The sequence below is a fragment of the Bidens hawaiensis genome, unplaced genomic scaffold (assembly GCF_021521415.1).
Source record: "Bidens hawaiensis isolate Kalapana, Puna unplaced genomic scaffold, B.hawaiensis_p1.1 tig00003781_1, whole genome shotgun sequence".
Classification (NCBI taxonomy): Eukaryota; Viridiplantae; Streptophyta; class Magnoliopsida; order Asterales; family Asteraceae; genus Bidens; species Bidens hawaiensis.
The window spans coordinates 2,067,721-2,083,871 of record NW_027491218.1 but is presented as its reverse complement, the minus strand read 5'-3'; positions in this window follow the sequence as shown (position 1 = coordinate 2,083,871).

The following is a 16,151-nucleotide window of genomic DNA, read 5'->3' as shown; positions in this document are numbered from 1 at the left end:
TATGTTTTTTTAGTAAAGGTTTGGTTGTGTATACGCATAGACTATGTATTTTGCTATTTGTTGTTGATGTTTTTCTGGTGTTGTGTTGTAATTGTAATTATCTTTTGTTTTGTTTTGGATTTAATTGGTTTTGAATTAAATTTTGGATGATAATCCCTAATTATATATTTATATGGCTTGAATCATTTTATAAAGATGATACACTGAAATAGAATAGATAATGATGTAACGATTTGTAACGTATGTATTTTCTTTATGAGATTTTCAGGAATGTTGACATGATTAAAAAGAAAGTTAATTTATAATTAAGAACTCGTGTTTATCGAGGTGATTAATGAATTGGAGGGACTGGTAAAAGCATCTTCGATGATGACGAAGGTGGCACTGGATCCGACGTGGAGTGTAAGTGGAAGGGAGAGAGAGGTGAAATGGAAGAGAAGGTTGGTGAGGTGTTTGGAATTCTAGACGAATTTACGAGGCATTCATATGAGTTTTGTGACGAGGTAGGTGAGAGAGAAATGAACAAGAGAGAAGATAACGGGGTGAGGAGACGATTTTAAATATATGAATTGGGAGATGTGTTTGAGTTCATGTTTTTCCGGTGGCATAGTTATGTTTTGGTTTGGATTTTAATGGTTTTAAAACTGAATTTAAGATGAAAACTTTTAACTACATGGCCTAAGAGAAAGTAATTTTTTTTTGTTTTTAAATTTTATATTAATACGTAAGAAACTATTATTTTTGGAATTTTTTGTTTGTTTTTACAATGATAGGGGAAACTAGAATTGAGAAGCGATTTGTAACGTCTTTATTTTCGGTGTAATGAAATATACAGAAATGTTAATGTTAGATGGAGTTGTTGAAATAGAAGTGTAACAAGTTTATATTGTATAGTCAAGATTGCGTAAGCGTGAGTTTGAGGTTAACTTAAGTGAGTAAAGTTTGAGGTTAACTTAAGTGAGTAAAGTAAGGAACTAGAGGGAACTTTTAGAGCGTCTCCAACAACGTCGGACTGAAATGGAGTGTGTATATGGAGGTGAGAGAGACGGTGATAGGTCACGAATTTCAAATAAATGGTGAGGCATTTTTGTATATCTATTTTAAGAAGAATGGTTGTTAACTAAGCGATGTGAATACATGTTATCCATTTTGAATGACGATTAGGGAATTGAGAAGTTAGGAGTGATAGCCGCTACTAAAGCGTCACAAAATATATATGAGGGTGGAGTGTGGTAACTAGCCAAGAATATAATCGGTGACAATCTCCTTAGTTTAGGAGCCGATCATTCATAGTAAGCTCTAGGATGTCTTTAGTATTGCTTGAATTTGTAAACATTCGTGTAATATGATAACTATAGTTCTCTTGTACACTGGGAATTTTGTAGTTGACAATCTGTTTATATTATTATTTAAACCTATTATCAAAACCAAAAGCTAGTTATTGTGCTTGAATTGTTGTAAATTGAAGTGAATATTATGCTTACAATGAAACTTGAAATTTGAGTGTTAGTAGGATTTTATAAAAAGTTGTACGAAAATGAGTGACACTCGCACCTTAAACTTACTATGAGTTATTTTATGACTACATTAGAACCGAAGTTCATGTCATGTCCAATGCGGGTTTATGTTAAAACACCATATGATAAAAAATATTAAAAAAATAAAAGAAAAAAAGGTTAATGTATGTTTCAGACTTCTTATCAACATTCTAATATTCTATAACAATTAATTAAATGCTAATACACATTGATTGAAATAATTAAGTGTTAATGAATTATACTTACTATGACAGAGCTCGTGTGATACACGAGTGGTTAAAGAAATACAACAAAAAAGTTAAATTTAATAATATACATAATAACACTCTTTTGGATTAATAAGATATAAATGATGATAAACAAAATTTTAGAATTCAAAACTCTGTACAAACCACTTTAATACGACAATGGATAGTGATCAGTGTGATCAGAAGAAATGCTAAGATCATTATAATTAAAATAATCAAGGTTAACTTATAATATACTAATAGGATATTTAATGAAATTGTATATATATTCATTCATCTTGAATATTTCAATAATTTATTACTCCTTGTGTCCCTCTTTAAATGTCATGGTTTGATAAACATAAAATTCAAGATAAATTGAATGATTACTTCTTTATTTACCAAATGATATAATGTTCTTGAAAATTGAGTTTATCAATATTGTTTATTAATGTTATGGGTGTTTGGGATTCCTTATTTTGACTCCTTATAACTTTTCATTGAGTTGATAAATTACAAAGTTGTAACTTATGGAACTTTTCCTCTCACAATAAAAGCAATCTCAAACACCTTATTCTTTTTCAAAAAGTTTATAAGTTATAAGTTTGTGAAAATAAGCAATCCTAAACACTCATTTAGTTGTGTGTGTTTAATGGTAAACTTAGAAAATGACTAATAAAATTTGTAAGCGGACATTTGTAATGAGACTTAAAAAAATATGAACACTTTTAATGAGACGAATAAAGTAATTTATTGGGATTTTCAAAAATAACATAATTGATTTTCAAATATAACATAATAGTTATAAGTTATATAATTAGATGAACTACCTCTACTAGTGTGGAGCCCGAAAGTTTTCACGTAAGAACAGAAAATTTTCAATTGACTATCGTTATATACTAACATGGGTCAGCCACGATTTTTACACTACATCGATACTTAAAAAAATCACATGGGATAGCCGGACCCCGTACTATAAGGGTGGGTCCACCACTGAATCTTTACTGTTACGAGGTTTTCAATATAAGTTAATTATTTTAAGTGAAAAATCGATATAAATCGACAAAGCCCGCTCGTTTGGTTTGTCGTTTTTTAAAACCATAGTTACCGTTTCTACCCTGAATTTTTATCAAAACAAATAGAAGTGTAGAACCCAAGATACACCCTTTAAAGACTAGCCATATTTAGTTATTTACACCAAACACAAAACAAACAAATAGAATATCCATTCAATAATATATTTATCTAAGGCTTAGTGTAGTGGGGTGACGATTTGGGTGAAAAGAGGCGATTTTTGTGGTGCACACCGCCCCCTGGGCGAATTTGGGGCGAAAAGGGGCGGGGGCGAGGTGAATTTGTCGCCTGGCATCATATTGATTTTATTATTATATTAATATGTGTTATATATATATATATATATTATTGTAGCCCCTACACCATTACACCTCAAAAACAAAAATTCACCCTTTACTAACTGGACACCACATGATGCAAAACACTCCAATTTGTAGCCTCTCCACTATACATAGCCTTAAGAAAGGAGTAGCTACTCCTCACCAGCCGAACCCCCATGGGGCCTGATAGCAACCACTTTATCTTTCTCCACCATTTAACTTTACTTTCAAGATTCTATCACAATTACACCCTTTAATTATAAGTTTATATGGCCCATTTTTAAATAAAAGTGGTGGCCTAGATACATATAATATGATTATTGATTTATCTAGTCTAGTATAATCATATACTCAACTTTATACAATGTGTTAAAATATATTACTAGTTTAAAGATTGCTAACTTAAAATGGGTTCAAATTAGTCAGCACCACTTACATAAAGATAATAATGAGACAAGTATTGGTAATTTCAGTCTCATACTATAAAATTATGGATGATAAGTGGTTTGACACTCGCTAGGCACCCATTAGTCATTGGGTTCATGTGTATCAGGTATAATCGTTTATGGTTTTATTTTGTTAAAAGAAATCTCGTTAAGATGTTCATTACTCGAAACCGACCTAAAACTCATCTAAAAACCGGACTTGAAATATCAAATGCTCAATTAATTTCTAATAATTATATATTTTTCAGTAAATAAAGTCTTCAACATATCAAATGCTCAACCTATCAAATCGATTCGGTTGGGGCACAAAAAAAAAAGATATTTTTTGATTTTTTTCAAATCGGTTAGGGTTCAAAAGGTTTCAGTGAACGCCACTACGAAGTCGTACGTGATCCTGCCGGTTGGGTCGGGTCCAAACCATTTTTTTGTTGAAGTGAGTCGGGTCAGAACCCGGTTTACAAGGCTCGTATGTAAGTTTTGTACATCTCTAGGCCGGACCAAAACCGAGACTGGACCGCTATGGCAATTGATTTCTGGTCGGTCCGATAATCTGTTGGGCCATTTATTATGGGCTGCAACTTGCTGGGCTCATAATGGTGATTTCTTCGCATTTCACAAGATTAATTTTGTATTAAATAAACTAGGCTGCAACTTAATGGGCTTTCAAGATATATTAACAGTTAACAACTCACAAGGTTTGAATTTTATTAAATAACTGGGCTGCAAGTCTGCAACTATTTCAGAAAAGTTTGGTTGCTATCATAATTAATTCAAAAGTTTTCTTAGTTATCGAGAAAATAAAAAACTAAATTGTTATATTAACTTTAATGAACAAAATGTGAAATAATGTTTAATAAATTCGAATGATAATAATTTATAACGTTCAATTAAAGAATAACAAGACAACTAGATAAAGAATAAATATCTACTTTAAAATTTCTGTAAACTTATTGCAAATGATCATAAATAAGTATACATAAAAACATTATAAATAAATATACAAAGTCCTCTTTGCAAATTACCATAAAAATAAATATCTATACAAAAAATTATTATATAAAAACCAAAGTGAGTAATGTACTCAAATACCGGTACCGAACCATACATTCAATGCGACATTTGATACCCGGCTTTTTTCAAATTTGGTTCGGTCTTTTCAATAAAAATGCTGGTGCTGGTACAATTTATTCCTACTTGAGTTATTACTATGGTGGATATAAATTAGATTAAAGATGTCATGAATGACGATTGAATAGTGAAGCACAAAAAACTTGAACTCGAAACCGGGTTTTTTTTATACTCGGGTTTAATACTTGAACCCGTACCTGACCCATAGGGTACGGATATGTTTTGCATTTCAGTACCAAAACCTGTGCTGGGAACCGGACCAATTTGTACCCGGTAATACCCAAAACCGGAACCAGTTCCATATCGAGAACCTGATATTTCCAATACCCAAAAACGGTTTTTCAAATACCTGATCTATACCTGAAATTGCCGAAAAAATAACCGGAAAAATACCCCTAAAAGTGCAACCCCTTAAAAATCCAATCTATATTCGAAAAATACCCGGAAAAAACCTCGAAAATAGGACTTTTTCAATACCCGAAAATAGGGTATTCAAATACCCGGTTTTATACCCAACCCGAACCCGATGCATACAATATAGTTTTTATAGACAATACTCGGACCTGAACCCCACCTGGGTGTTGCCAACATCTGACTTTTCAATACTCAGTCATACTCGAACCCGGTCCATATCTGAAACCGGGTATTTGTAAAACCCAATATGTGCACCTCTAGGATTGAGGACCAACCAAATTAGAGGTGAAGAGGTGAATATTTGGGCTGAATTTGCCTCTTGGTTGGGCCAAAGATGGACTCAATTTAAATGGGTTATTAAACTATTAGTTATTTAGTTGAGCTAAAGTTGGCCCAATATGAGAGACGATGATTCACAATGTGACAACTAGCATTCATGGCTGAGTACTTGTTTTTCCGTTATATATAAGTTTGACGAGTAATATTTGTATTTAACAATTGAATTTTACGAATTGTGACAATTGGGTCGTAGTTATTCTTGTGGTTGTTGTTTGGTTGTGTTGATTAACGGACGGGCTATCGTATATTACGCATTTGTTAATTTTACCATTAGTTGGGAAAAAAAAGCGATAGGTAGGAATTATATAATATAAGCCCTAGGTTAGTGATTTAATCAATATAGGTTATTGCACATAAAGCTAACAAGCTGTGATCCTATATAGTTGTATCGTAATTATGTTTAAACATTTAAACGGGTGTTAATCATAGGCATTATTGATTTTACGTGAATTTGACATCTTTTGCATTTAGTTTTAAAATCAACTAATATGTGCATGCCACTCATAGATACAACATCATACTTACTCCAACTATTTAGGTTATGGATGATTAAAACGATGGTCATCTATAACATCAATAACCCAAAATCGAATTAGAAAAAAAAACATTAAAGTGTACTTATGGAGCTCCCCTTAGCGTTGTTTCGAACAACTCTTACGGATCCTCGTTAGTGCATGCACCTTGATCCGGCTCCAAAAACCAAACCCATTTCTCCTTGTTCACCATTGCCTTATCTTGGTTATGTTTCACATCTCAACGTCATAGACTCATAGTACCTTTACCCTATCAGTTGTTCAATGACGTACTGCCATCACCTTGTCACCCTATATCCATCCAGTTAGAGGTGCATAAATCGGGTTTTTCAAATACTCGAGTTTGGGTATGACCGGGTATTGGTAATACCTAGGTCGGGTTCGGGTTCGTGTATTGTCTCTAAAAGTCATACCCTATGCATTGTTGGAAAACTTGTATTATAAATCCAGAAAATAAAACGAAAATAAACAATGCAGTAAAACCGGGCTTGTGTTTAACACAATTCCCTTAAACAGATTCTCGGTATGTTCCCAGGGTACTCCGGTTCGAAACAGAATCGGTGCTCTGCCGGACTCGGACACTTGCCTGAAACGTAAACGGAAATAATATTGTTGCTGTAATAGGAAGAAGATGAAGTGTGTTTGTTCTGGTGTGTCTACAAATGAAGAACTGGTCTGTTTATATAGCCATACAATCACAATAATAATAATCAATACTGTTAATGACTAATAAATAATAATAATATCAAATAATGGCCATTAGTGCAGATTATAAAACTGAAAGCCATAATCATTCTCTTAATGATTATTAATTGTATTGACTGGACCAGTTTTGAATTTCAAAAACAAATTCAAAAAAACATTCGTGTCCGCGGGACGTACGGACACGCACGAGTTCGATGAATTTCTAGTCCAGAAACCCAAATTTGCACCCCGCTGCGCGCGCGTAGAACTTGTGGTAAAACATGTCACAAAGAATTCAAATGGGTGTAAGGATTCCACCTTATAAACCATTCATCATTTTGTTCCCAAACCGATTTGGGACAAACCTTTACCACTTCCTTCATTCACACTTAAAACTTCCAACATGCATTAGGTTCGGGTCGGGTATAGAACCGGACATTTTAAAACCGGGTATTTGAATACCCTATTTTTAGGTATTGAAAAAACCTTATTTTCGGGTTTTTTTTGGGTTTTTTTCCAGGCATTTTTCAGGTATAGATTGGATTTTTTAAAAGTTTGCACTTTTTAGGGGGTATTTTTCGGGTATACATCGGGTATTTGAAATACCCGGTTCGGCTTTTCGGGTATTATCGGGTACAAATCAGTTCAGGTTCGGGTTTTAGTACCGAAATGCATACCATAGCCGTACCCTACGGGTAGGGTTGGGTACGGGTTCGGGTATTAAAAACCCGGGTAATAAAAAAACAGGTTGCGGGTTTTTATTTCGGGTCCAGTTTCGGGTTCGAGTTTTTTATGCACCTCTACGTCCAGTTGCTTCCGTCTCCTAGTCGCCCAACACTAACGCTATTAATATTTCTTGATTGCTGATCGACTAAAAAAACAGACTTATCAGTTGTTTCTCATGCTCTCAAATCTTACACTTCACACATTTATAAAATAAAAAAAATAAAAAAGTTATTTTAATTTACAAAACAATAGCTCGTGAATAAGAAGAATTAAACAAAATGCATTGATGTTTTATACTTTAACTTAGATGCAAACAACAAAAACGTCTCAAACCATTAGTTAAAGTTGATGTAACATATGTATAGCTAGGATTCAATGGACCAATTGCAAAGACACAAATTGGTGTTAAAGGTGTGATGTGTATGAAAGTTGGTTCGATAAGGTTCGATGGGCATGGGTGATTGAGGGCAGGGTGAAGCCCATTAAGCCGACGACATGAACCTCTTTGGGCTCACATGCCCCAGCCACCTTCCTAACTTCCATAAAAGTCACTTTAAACTACTTATCTTAGGACCACTTCTTTTTACTCATTTTTTTTCATATTTTTTTAATTAAACCATGTACAAATATGTTGAGCGCGGATCGGTTCAGTTATTAGGCGAAACCAAAAAGAAGTCATCGTTTGTTTGAATATATAAATCGTTCAGTTTTTTTGGTTTTCGGTTATGGTTTCGGTTCGGCTATAATCGATTTTTTTCTTTCCAATTTTCAGTAGACATTGTAAAAAAAAAATTAATAATGAAATGATGATTTTAAACTTGTAAGAAGGTGTTAGAGTACCACATATATTAGGGCTAAGCACGGTTCACTTCGGTTCGGTTATTAGGTGAAATTGAAACCAAAGTCATCGGGTTTTTAATATACATACCGTTTGGTTTTTCGTTTTTTTGGTTTTGGTTTGGTTATAATTGTTTTTTTTTTCAATTTTGTGTAGACATTGTAAAAAAAATTTAAAAATTTAATGATGATTTTAATCTTGTAAGAGTGTATTATAGTATCGCATATATATTAAATTCAAAATAAATAAATATGTAAAATATGCTTTAATAAATTCGAATGGCAATAACGATTAAATAAATAATAACAAGAAGACATGACTCGGTGGTGAGTTTTTCGGCAAAAACGTTTTTTTGACGACCTGCAACTAACGGCGTTAGGGGTCTATTAGTCGCGGACCGTTGGAAACAAAGACGTTAAAAAATGGGATCGTCAGCAACCAATTCATTAATTTGGACCGACAACAACCAAAAGATTATATTTGATATTAATAAATACCAATAACATTTTAAGAAACCATGTACTTTTGTATAGCGTAAATGAAAAATATAACGTCGAAACGGGGGCACAAATGCGGTTTATAAATGCGTGTTTTGTTGAAATGAATTGTATTCTAGTGTTTTTTTTCACTTATATGTAGACATTGTAGAAAAATTTAAAAAATGAAATGATGATTCTAAACTTGTAAGACGTATTAGAATACCACATATATATTGAATTTAAAAAACAAAAAATAGGCACGTGTTACGTGGAACTATAGGAATACAAAGTTATTATATTTGTAGAGTTTAAAATTCAACAAAGTTCTTAATAAAAAAACACTAAAAGTTTAGTCACAATCTATACTCATCATCTTATTTATTTCAAAGTTTAGTCACTTTTTTCATCATCTTCATAATCTTTATCACCATCAATCGGTTCGGTTCATTTTTTTAGGTCTTTTAAAAATGGAAAGCCGAAATCGAATATTCAGTTTTTCAAAAATAGAAAAATTAACCGTCGGTTATTACTTCGGTTTGGTTCCTTCATTTAATTCGGATGCTCACCACTACCTTTTGTATCGCGTAAATGGAATATATAACGTCTAAATGGGGGCGGGAACGTGGTTCCAACATGTGTGTTTTTGTTGAATTGAATCATATTCTCGTACAATTTCAAATGAAACTCAAATTCATTTTGAGACTGACATATAAACGTGGTTCTAAGATGTGTGAAGTTGAAATGAATCATATTCCCGTGTGGTTTAAATAGAAACTCATATTCGATTGATGTAATGTAGCCGAAACTAAAAAGGAGATGAAAACCAACATAGAATCTTGAGAAGTATAGAATACAAAGATTATTAGGGACCGATATCTTAAGTTGCATACTTGGTGAAAATCGGAAAGCGAATGAAGATGCATGTTAATAACACCTAATAATCGTCGTTAAATTCTTTTTTTTAAAGACCGGTTGTATTAAAAATTTAAAACGAAAGAAAAAAAGTAACCCAGTAAGGAACTAGGCGCCTAACAACAAAATAGGTACATCACAATACAAACATAAAGAAAAAACCTGAAACAACACACGATTAACCAACATTAAACGACATCCATCCTCGCAAACCAAGCCCAGGACTTACTAGTCGTTAAAACACTTGAGCTCAACAATTGGGTTTTCTATTTAAGATTAGGGGGGTTTTTAATATACTTATGAAAAAAGAATATATGACTAAAAAGATACTTTTTTTTTCATTTTACAATACACACCGTCCGTTTAAATTCAAATGATATTAAATTTAGTACCTTTGATGTTTAAATTTGGGTGGGCAAAAGTAAAATTGCATTAATTTTGACGTTATTTTACTAATCACGTGAAAATAACGTTAAAAGTGGCGGAAGGTTAATCAGGCATCATGTGGTGGCGTTGATAGCCGAAAGACAAGGGCACATGCACCAATCAGCCGGTGTCCAGATGATTGAGTGTTATGTGTCTTATGTCCAAGGCTTGATTCAAAACTACTATCGAGCCGGGGGTCTCACCGGAAGCAGCCTCTCTATCCCTATGGGATAGAGGTAAGGCTGTCTACATCTTACCCTCCTCAGACCCTACCATAGCATTACTATTGGTGGGATATACTGAGTACGATGATGATGATGAATGTTTAAAGCAAACTTAATTTTGGAATATTCTTAACGCTTAGTTTTTATGTAATCTAGTTATGAAGAAATACAAAAAAATACATAAAAGTTTAAACAATAATAAATACATTTAAGAATATTATTGCTTACCCGTAAATCTTTACATTATCCATATAACGACAACTTTCATTAAACCACTAGTTAGACACTAGGGATAAAAAATGAACAGCAAAGAAAAACCGAGAATTATCACAAAAACTTACGCCAATCAGTTATTAGAGCGGCCCCAAATTTAAAGGTACCCCAAAGATTTAATGTTGTCCAACTTTTTGCTTAAGTTCGAAAGTTTGTTTTTAAATATAACTACATTTCTTAATTTCCAAATGCACAAACAAGTTGTGATGATAATCCCATGAAACACTTTTTTCTTCCGATGTCCAAGGTTGTTAGACTCGTGCACTGTCAGAAGGTCGCGCACCGACAAAGCAAAGATTGGGAGAACTTGACACCAATTGTGTATGAATTGCCAAATCAAAGTGGCAAAATGACACGAGACTAGGAGATGCTTGCTCGATTAATCTTCCTCTCCGGGCAACCTACAAACCATGGGCCCACATTAATCTTTATTTTGGTTAGGCCCCTAAGGATCGGAATCCTATCTATTTTGGCATTCCAATCAAAGATGTTGGCTGTTAAAGCAAATCCTAACCTATATGTATTTAGTTCATAATCGACTTCTAGATTTATGATGTGATAAGAGATTTATGAGAGATATTGAGTGACACCATGGAAACACATAACCAACTATGTAAAGTTCTATACGATTGATATCTCTCGCATGGTTACAATATAGCTCTGTATTTATAGAGACATAATCGCATCTACCTATCGTACTATGCTCCTATCATTCCCCCCGTGGGGGGGGGGGGGGGGGGCTAACATGTCACTATCTCGGTATATTCTAGGTGTGATCTTTTAGGCCACCATTTCCTACTATAGAAGTTAGTCATGATCTTCCTTTTGTCTCTATCTGGTAGATGCGATTCTCTTGTCTTGTAACTGTAGATCTGATATTTGGGGTTTTACCCCTACATTGGTTTTAATATGAATTCAAATATTCCAATATAAAACATCGGAGGAGAGTTGGTTTTGGTCCTTAAACAAAATGTTCTTCATGGAGTTAACCAAGAAAGACCTTGACGGTCATTGAGCCACTTCCAACAGTCCGGATGAGGACTGAAGAAACACTAAGTGAACCCACAGGCAGATTATAGATAATCTGGGGGTTAAGTAATGTTTCCCACGAATGAGGTCCAGCAGAGAAGGTTGTTCTTCAGGGGACCTGCAAAACAGACACCGTAAGCTCGTCACTGAGAAGGGGGGGGGGGTTCCTCCTTGTGACCACCCTCCGGCGTGAGAATCAGACTAGATTGCTCTGAATATAAGTGTATATTAAGAGATTGCTAGATAAGATTGAGATAACAGATGATGTCCTTACCATTCCAAGGTGTTGGAGTATTTATAGCCGAGGGTAGGTTTCCAAGCAGGTACAGCCGGCTGAATAGTATTCCTGTTCTACCAACAGTGGACGTACGCACAGGCCATGCTGGTTGGTGGATAGGTTACGGCCAACAGTAATAAGGTCGGCTGTATACTGTTCCTTTACTGCCGGCTGCGCACTGTTCCACCAACTGTAGGCTGCGCACGTCCCCTCGTAAGGGTTGGTGAGTAGGCAGCGGCTAATAGTGACAAACAGTACTAGAGGGTGCTCCTCCTCGTATTGTTGTCGGTGAGCTGTCACCCTGTGATTAGTTCATGGGCTGCTTGGTCAAATTGTCTGTTCCGCCCATACCTTAGTAGGTATAGTACGAAAGACCTTCCAGAAGCATACGGACTGGCTCATTTAGGCGGGAGTATTCCCGCCTTGCTCATTCCTTCATGTGACTACTGAAGTAACGAATGCCTTGTGCGTGTAGCCTTGCTGTTAGTGCGGGTAGCCTTTCCTGATGGCTTGTATCCGCAACTGCGGGAACAGCTGGCGTACTGCGCGTAAGGTTCTTTGAGCATGGTGGGTCCTGCTGGAGCAGTTGGTCATTGCGCAGACGTCCCTGTTCAAGGTGAGTCTTGCGGGTCCAACTGGGCTCTGCTGGGACCTACCTCTTCAAGTCCCCCCAGTCCAATGTTCTTCTCATGAATTATTAATAAGTGAGGTGAACTTTTGGACTTAGCAAGGGGTTTTGAAAAGGGTTTAGTTTTTCGGTTTTCCGTGGTGATTCATCCCGCGGTTTTCCTGATGTCACGCAGAAATTCCCGACTTTTCTGCTTGATCTTTGGGTGTGAAGCGGGTAGGTTTGTAACCTCCTCGCACATCAGGAGCGTTGAGTCCTACTTGTGTGGATTCTCCGCGGGGTTTTGGTAGCTTTCAACATACTGATCAATTATGCTAAAACCACCAATCCCATCATGGAGTTTCGAACAATATAGTTCTCGACGTTCCCGCCATGCGGGGATGTTATTCCCGTTCCCGCCAGCATGGCCCATTAGATCCTTCTTGGTTTGAATTCCCTGCAGAGTGCTAAGTATGTAAAGGGTTTTGCCTTGATACTGTACCCACACTTGTCTTACGGTTACTTTACTTCCAAGGTATTCCTGGCGTCAATTCCTTGCGGGTGCTAAGTATGTGAAGGGTTTTGCCTTAACACTGTATCCGCATCCGTCTTACGGTTACTTGTGTAACACCCCGACCAAAGGCGGATTATACATCGGGGCGCCACATATTGTTTCATTACTCGTGACACTATTGGGTGTCATTATTTAATAAATATATTCATTCGCGCACGCGCAACGTAAACACAAGATAACATAAATCAACATAAATCATTATATTATAAGGCAAAATATTCGAACAATAATAACTTGTCTTGATACATTTTAATCTAGGTCCAAAAGTAAAAACGTCCTACGTGTCCACAAGCTCCAAATGTAGCTACAGCAAACCTGAACATGTGTTAAAATAAACGTCAAACACTTGCGTGTTGGTGAGAAATCAAGTTTAATACAATACATAGATAACAATAAATCTGCGCGCAACACGTGTATGTCTGGTGTTTAACAAGGGTGTAATCAGATTGTGATCAAGCCTAAATAGATCATAGTTCATAGTTCAATCCGTGCTCCCAAATGAGCACAAAAACAAGAAAACATCTGTGCAAGTGTAAACAAAGAAAACCGTAAACGATAGGTCTCCCGTGTTCATCTAATGGATCCATGAAAACTTCGGAATAGGCCGAACAAAGCGGTTAATGATACACACATACAAATAAACAGCCAAGTAAACATCCTCAACACATGGGATACTGCGCGACTAAAGTTCATAAACAAGTTTAAGACTCTAAGTTTGTATGAACACATGAACATCCCAAAACATTAAAAATAAAAAGGGATTAGGTACGAGATTACTCACTTGATAAACGGTGCGGTGAAAGATAAAGCAAGAACCAACTTTAAACAAGCACAAGTTAACCTATAATTAAAGATTATTGTTTTAATGATTTGATTTAAGTCTTGATTATAAGTTAGCATAATTAATAAGTAAATTATTATATATAATATATATATTACCGGAAAAGCAGGGCAGAACAGGATAGAAGACGAAGGCAAAGAGAGAGGAGACGGCAGAGGAAGAACAACGGCAAGGAGTAAAAGAGAACAGGAGAGTTTAAGTGCTTTGTGTGTGTAGTGTTAGGAAATTAACATTATTATTTATAGGGAAACCCTAGGGAACACAATCCCTAGAAAAGGGGAAAAGATCTCCAAAAAGTAAAAGATTCCAAAAGCAAAAGATATCAAAAGATATGGCAGCTGCAGGGGGCAAAGGAAAAGCTGACAGGTAACTGTAAACAGGCATGGGAGGGTCAGATAAAGGTACTGGTCAAGCATGGAAAAGCAGATCTCAAAAGATAATGTCAGTCACTTTTTCTGCCAACCAATGGGGTTGGTGCGCATACTGCGCCGAAAGTAACTTTTCAGACATAAGATAGGTCAGGTCAACAGCACAGAAGATAAGACAACACAAAAGTAAACGGCTAGATTAAACAGAAGAAAAGACTCAAGACATAGCGCGAGAAAGCTCGAGCGCACGCGCGAGGGCGAAGGCAGACAGAGAACAGTCCACAGCGCGCCGCGGGAAGAACTAAAATCCTTAGCGCGTCGCGGGAAGAACTACCATTCTTAGCGCGCTGCGAGAAGAACTACAATTCTTAGCGCGTCGCGGGAAGAACTACCATTCTTAGCGCGCTGCGAGAAGAACTACAATTCTTAGCGCGTCGCGGGAAGAACTACCATTCTTAGCGCGCTGCGAGAACTACAATTCTTAGCGCGTCGCGGGAAGAACTACCGTTCTTAGCGCGCTGCGAGAAGAACTACAATTCTTAGCGCGCTACGAGAACAGTTCGCCTCGCGTATCGCAAGAACAACTGGTCTTCACGCAGGCTTCCTTGTAAGGAGTCTGGCGCATGGAGCTGCGCAGACAACCTTAGTCGGGAAGAAACAAAGGACAGTTAGGGGTTCAAGGCTAAAGGGCGGGACGGCGACAAGAGGGAAAAGAAGGCGGAGAGAAGAAGAGGGACGGGACGGCGACTAGAGGGAAAAGAAGGCGGAGAGAAGAAGAGGGACGGGACGGCGGGAAGGAAAAGAGAGGAAGAGGCGGGAAGGAAAATATTATTAGTAATATATATATTTTAAATGTCAAGTTTTAAAAGAAAATAATTAAATTTTAAATCATAAAAAGAATCGGATCGGAGAAACGGGTACCTGGGTCGGGTCGGATCGGGGCAGATGTCACAGTCTCCCCTACTTTAAGAAATTTCGTCCCGAAATTTATCTCGAAGTAGGTTGCGCAGAGAACAGGTGCGGGTACTTGATCTTCATTTGATCTTCCCTTTCCCATGTAAACTCGGCTCCGCGCTTGGACTCCCAGCGAACTTTCACGATAGGGATGCGACTGCGCTTGGTTTGCTTAACCTCGCGATCCATAATCTCAACAGGCTTCTCAACGAAATGCATAGATTCATCAACTTGAACTTCATCAAGTGGAATGTGAAGGTTCTCGTCAGCTAAACACTTCTTGAGATTGGATACATGGAACGTTGGATGCACATTACTGAGCGCGGGCGGTAGGTCAAGTCTGTAGGCAACTTTTCCCACACGCGCGAGAATCTTGAATGGACCAACATAACGAGGAGCAAGCTTACCTTTCTTCCCAAAGCGGACAACACCCTTCCAGGGCGACACTTTGAGGAGAACAAGATCACCAACTTGAAATTCGAGAGGCTTTCGCCTACGATCTGCGTAACTCTTCTGTCGGCTTCTGGCAGTCAGCAGATGATCACGGATCTTGGCAATTTTATCGGTTGTCTCTTGAACAAGTTCGGGTCCTGTGATTTGAGCTTCACCCACTTCGCTCCAACAAATTGGGGAGCGGCACTTACGACCGTAAAGTGCCTCAAATGGGGCCATACCGATACTGGAATGATAGCTGTTATTATAAGAGAACTCGATCAATGGCAGGTGCGAATCCCAATTACCTCCAAAATCAAGAACACAAGATCGGAGCATATCCTCAAGAGTTTGAATAGTTCGCTCAGACTGTCCGTCAGTCTGAGGATGATATGCAGTACTCATGTCCAAGCGAGTTCCTAGCGCAGATTGGAGAGATTTCCAAAAGCGGGATATAAAACGGCCATCGCGATCGGATATGATGCTCA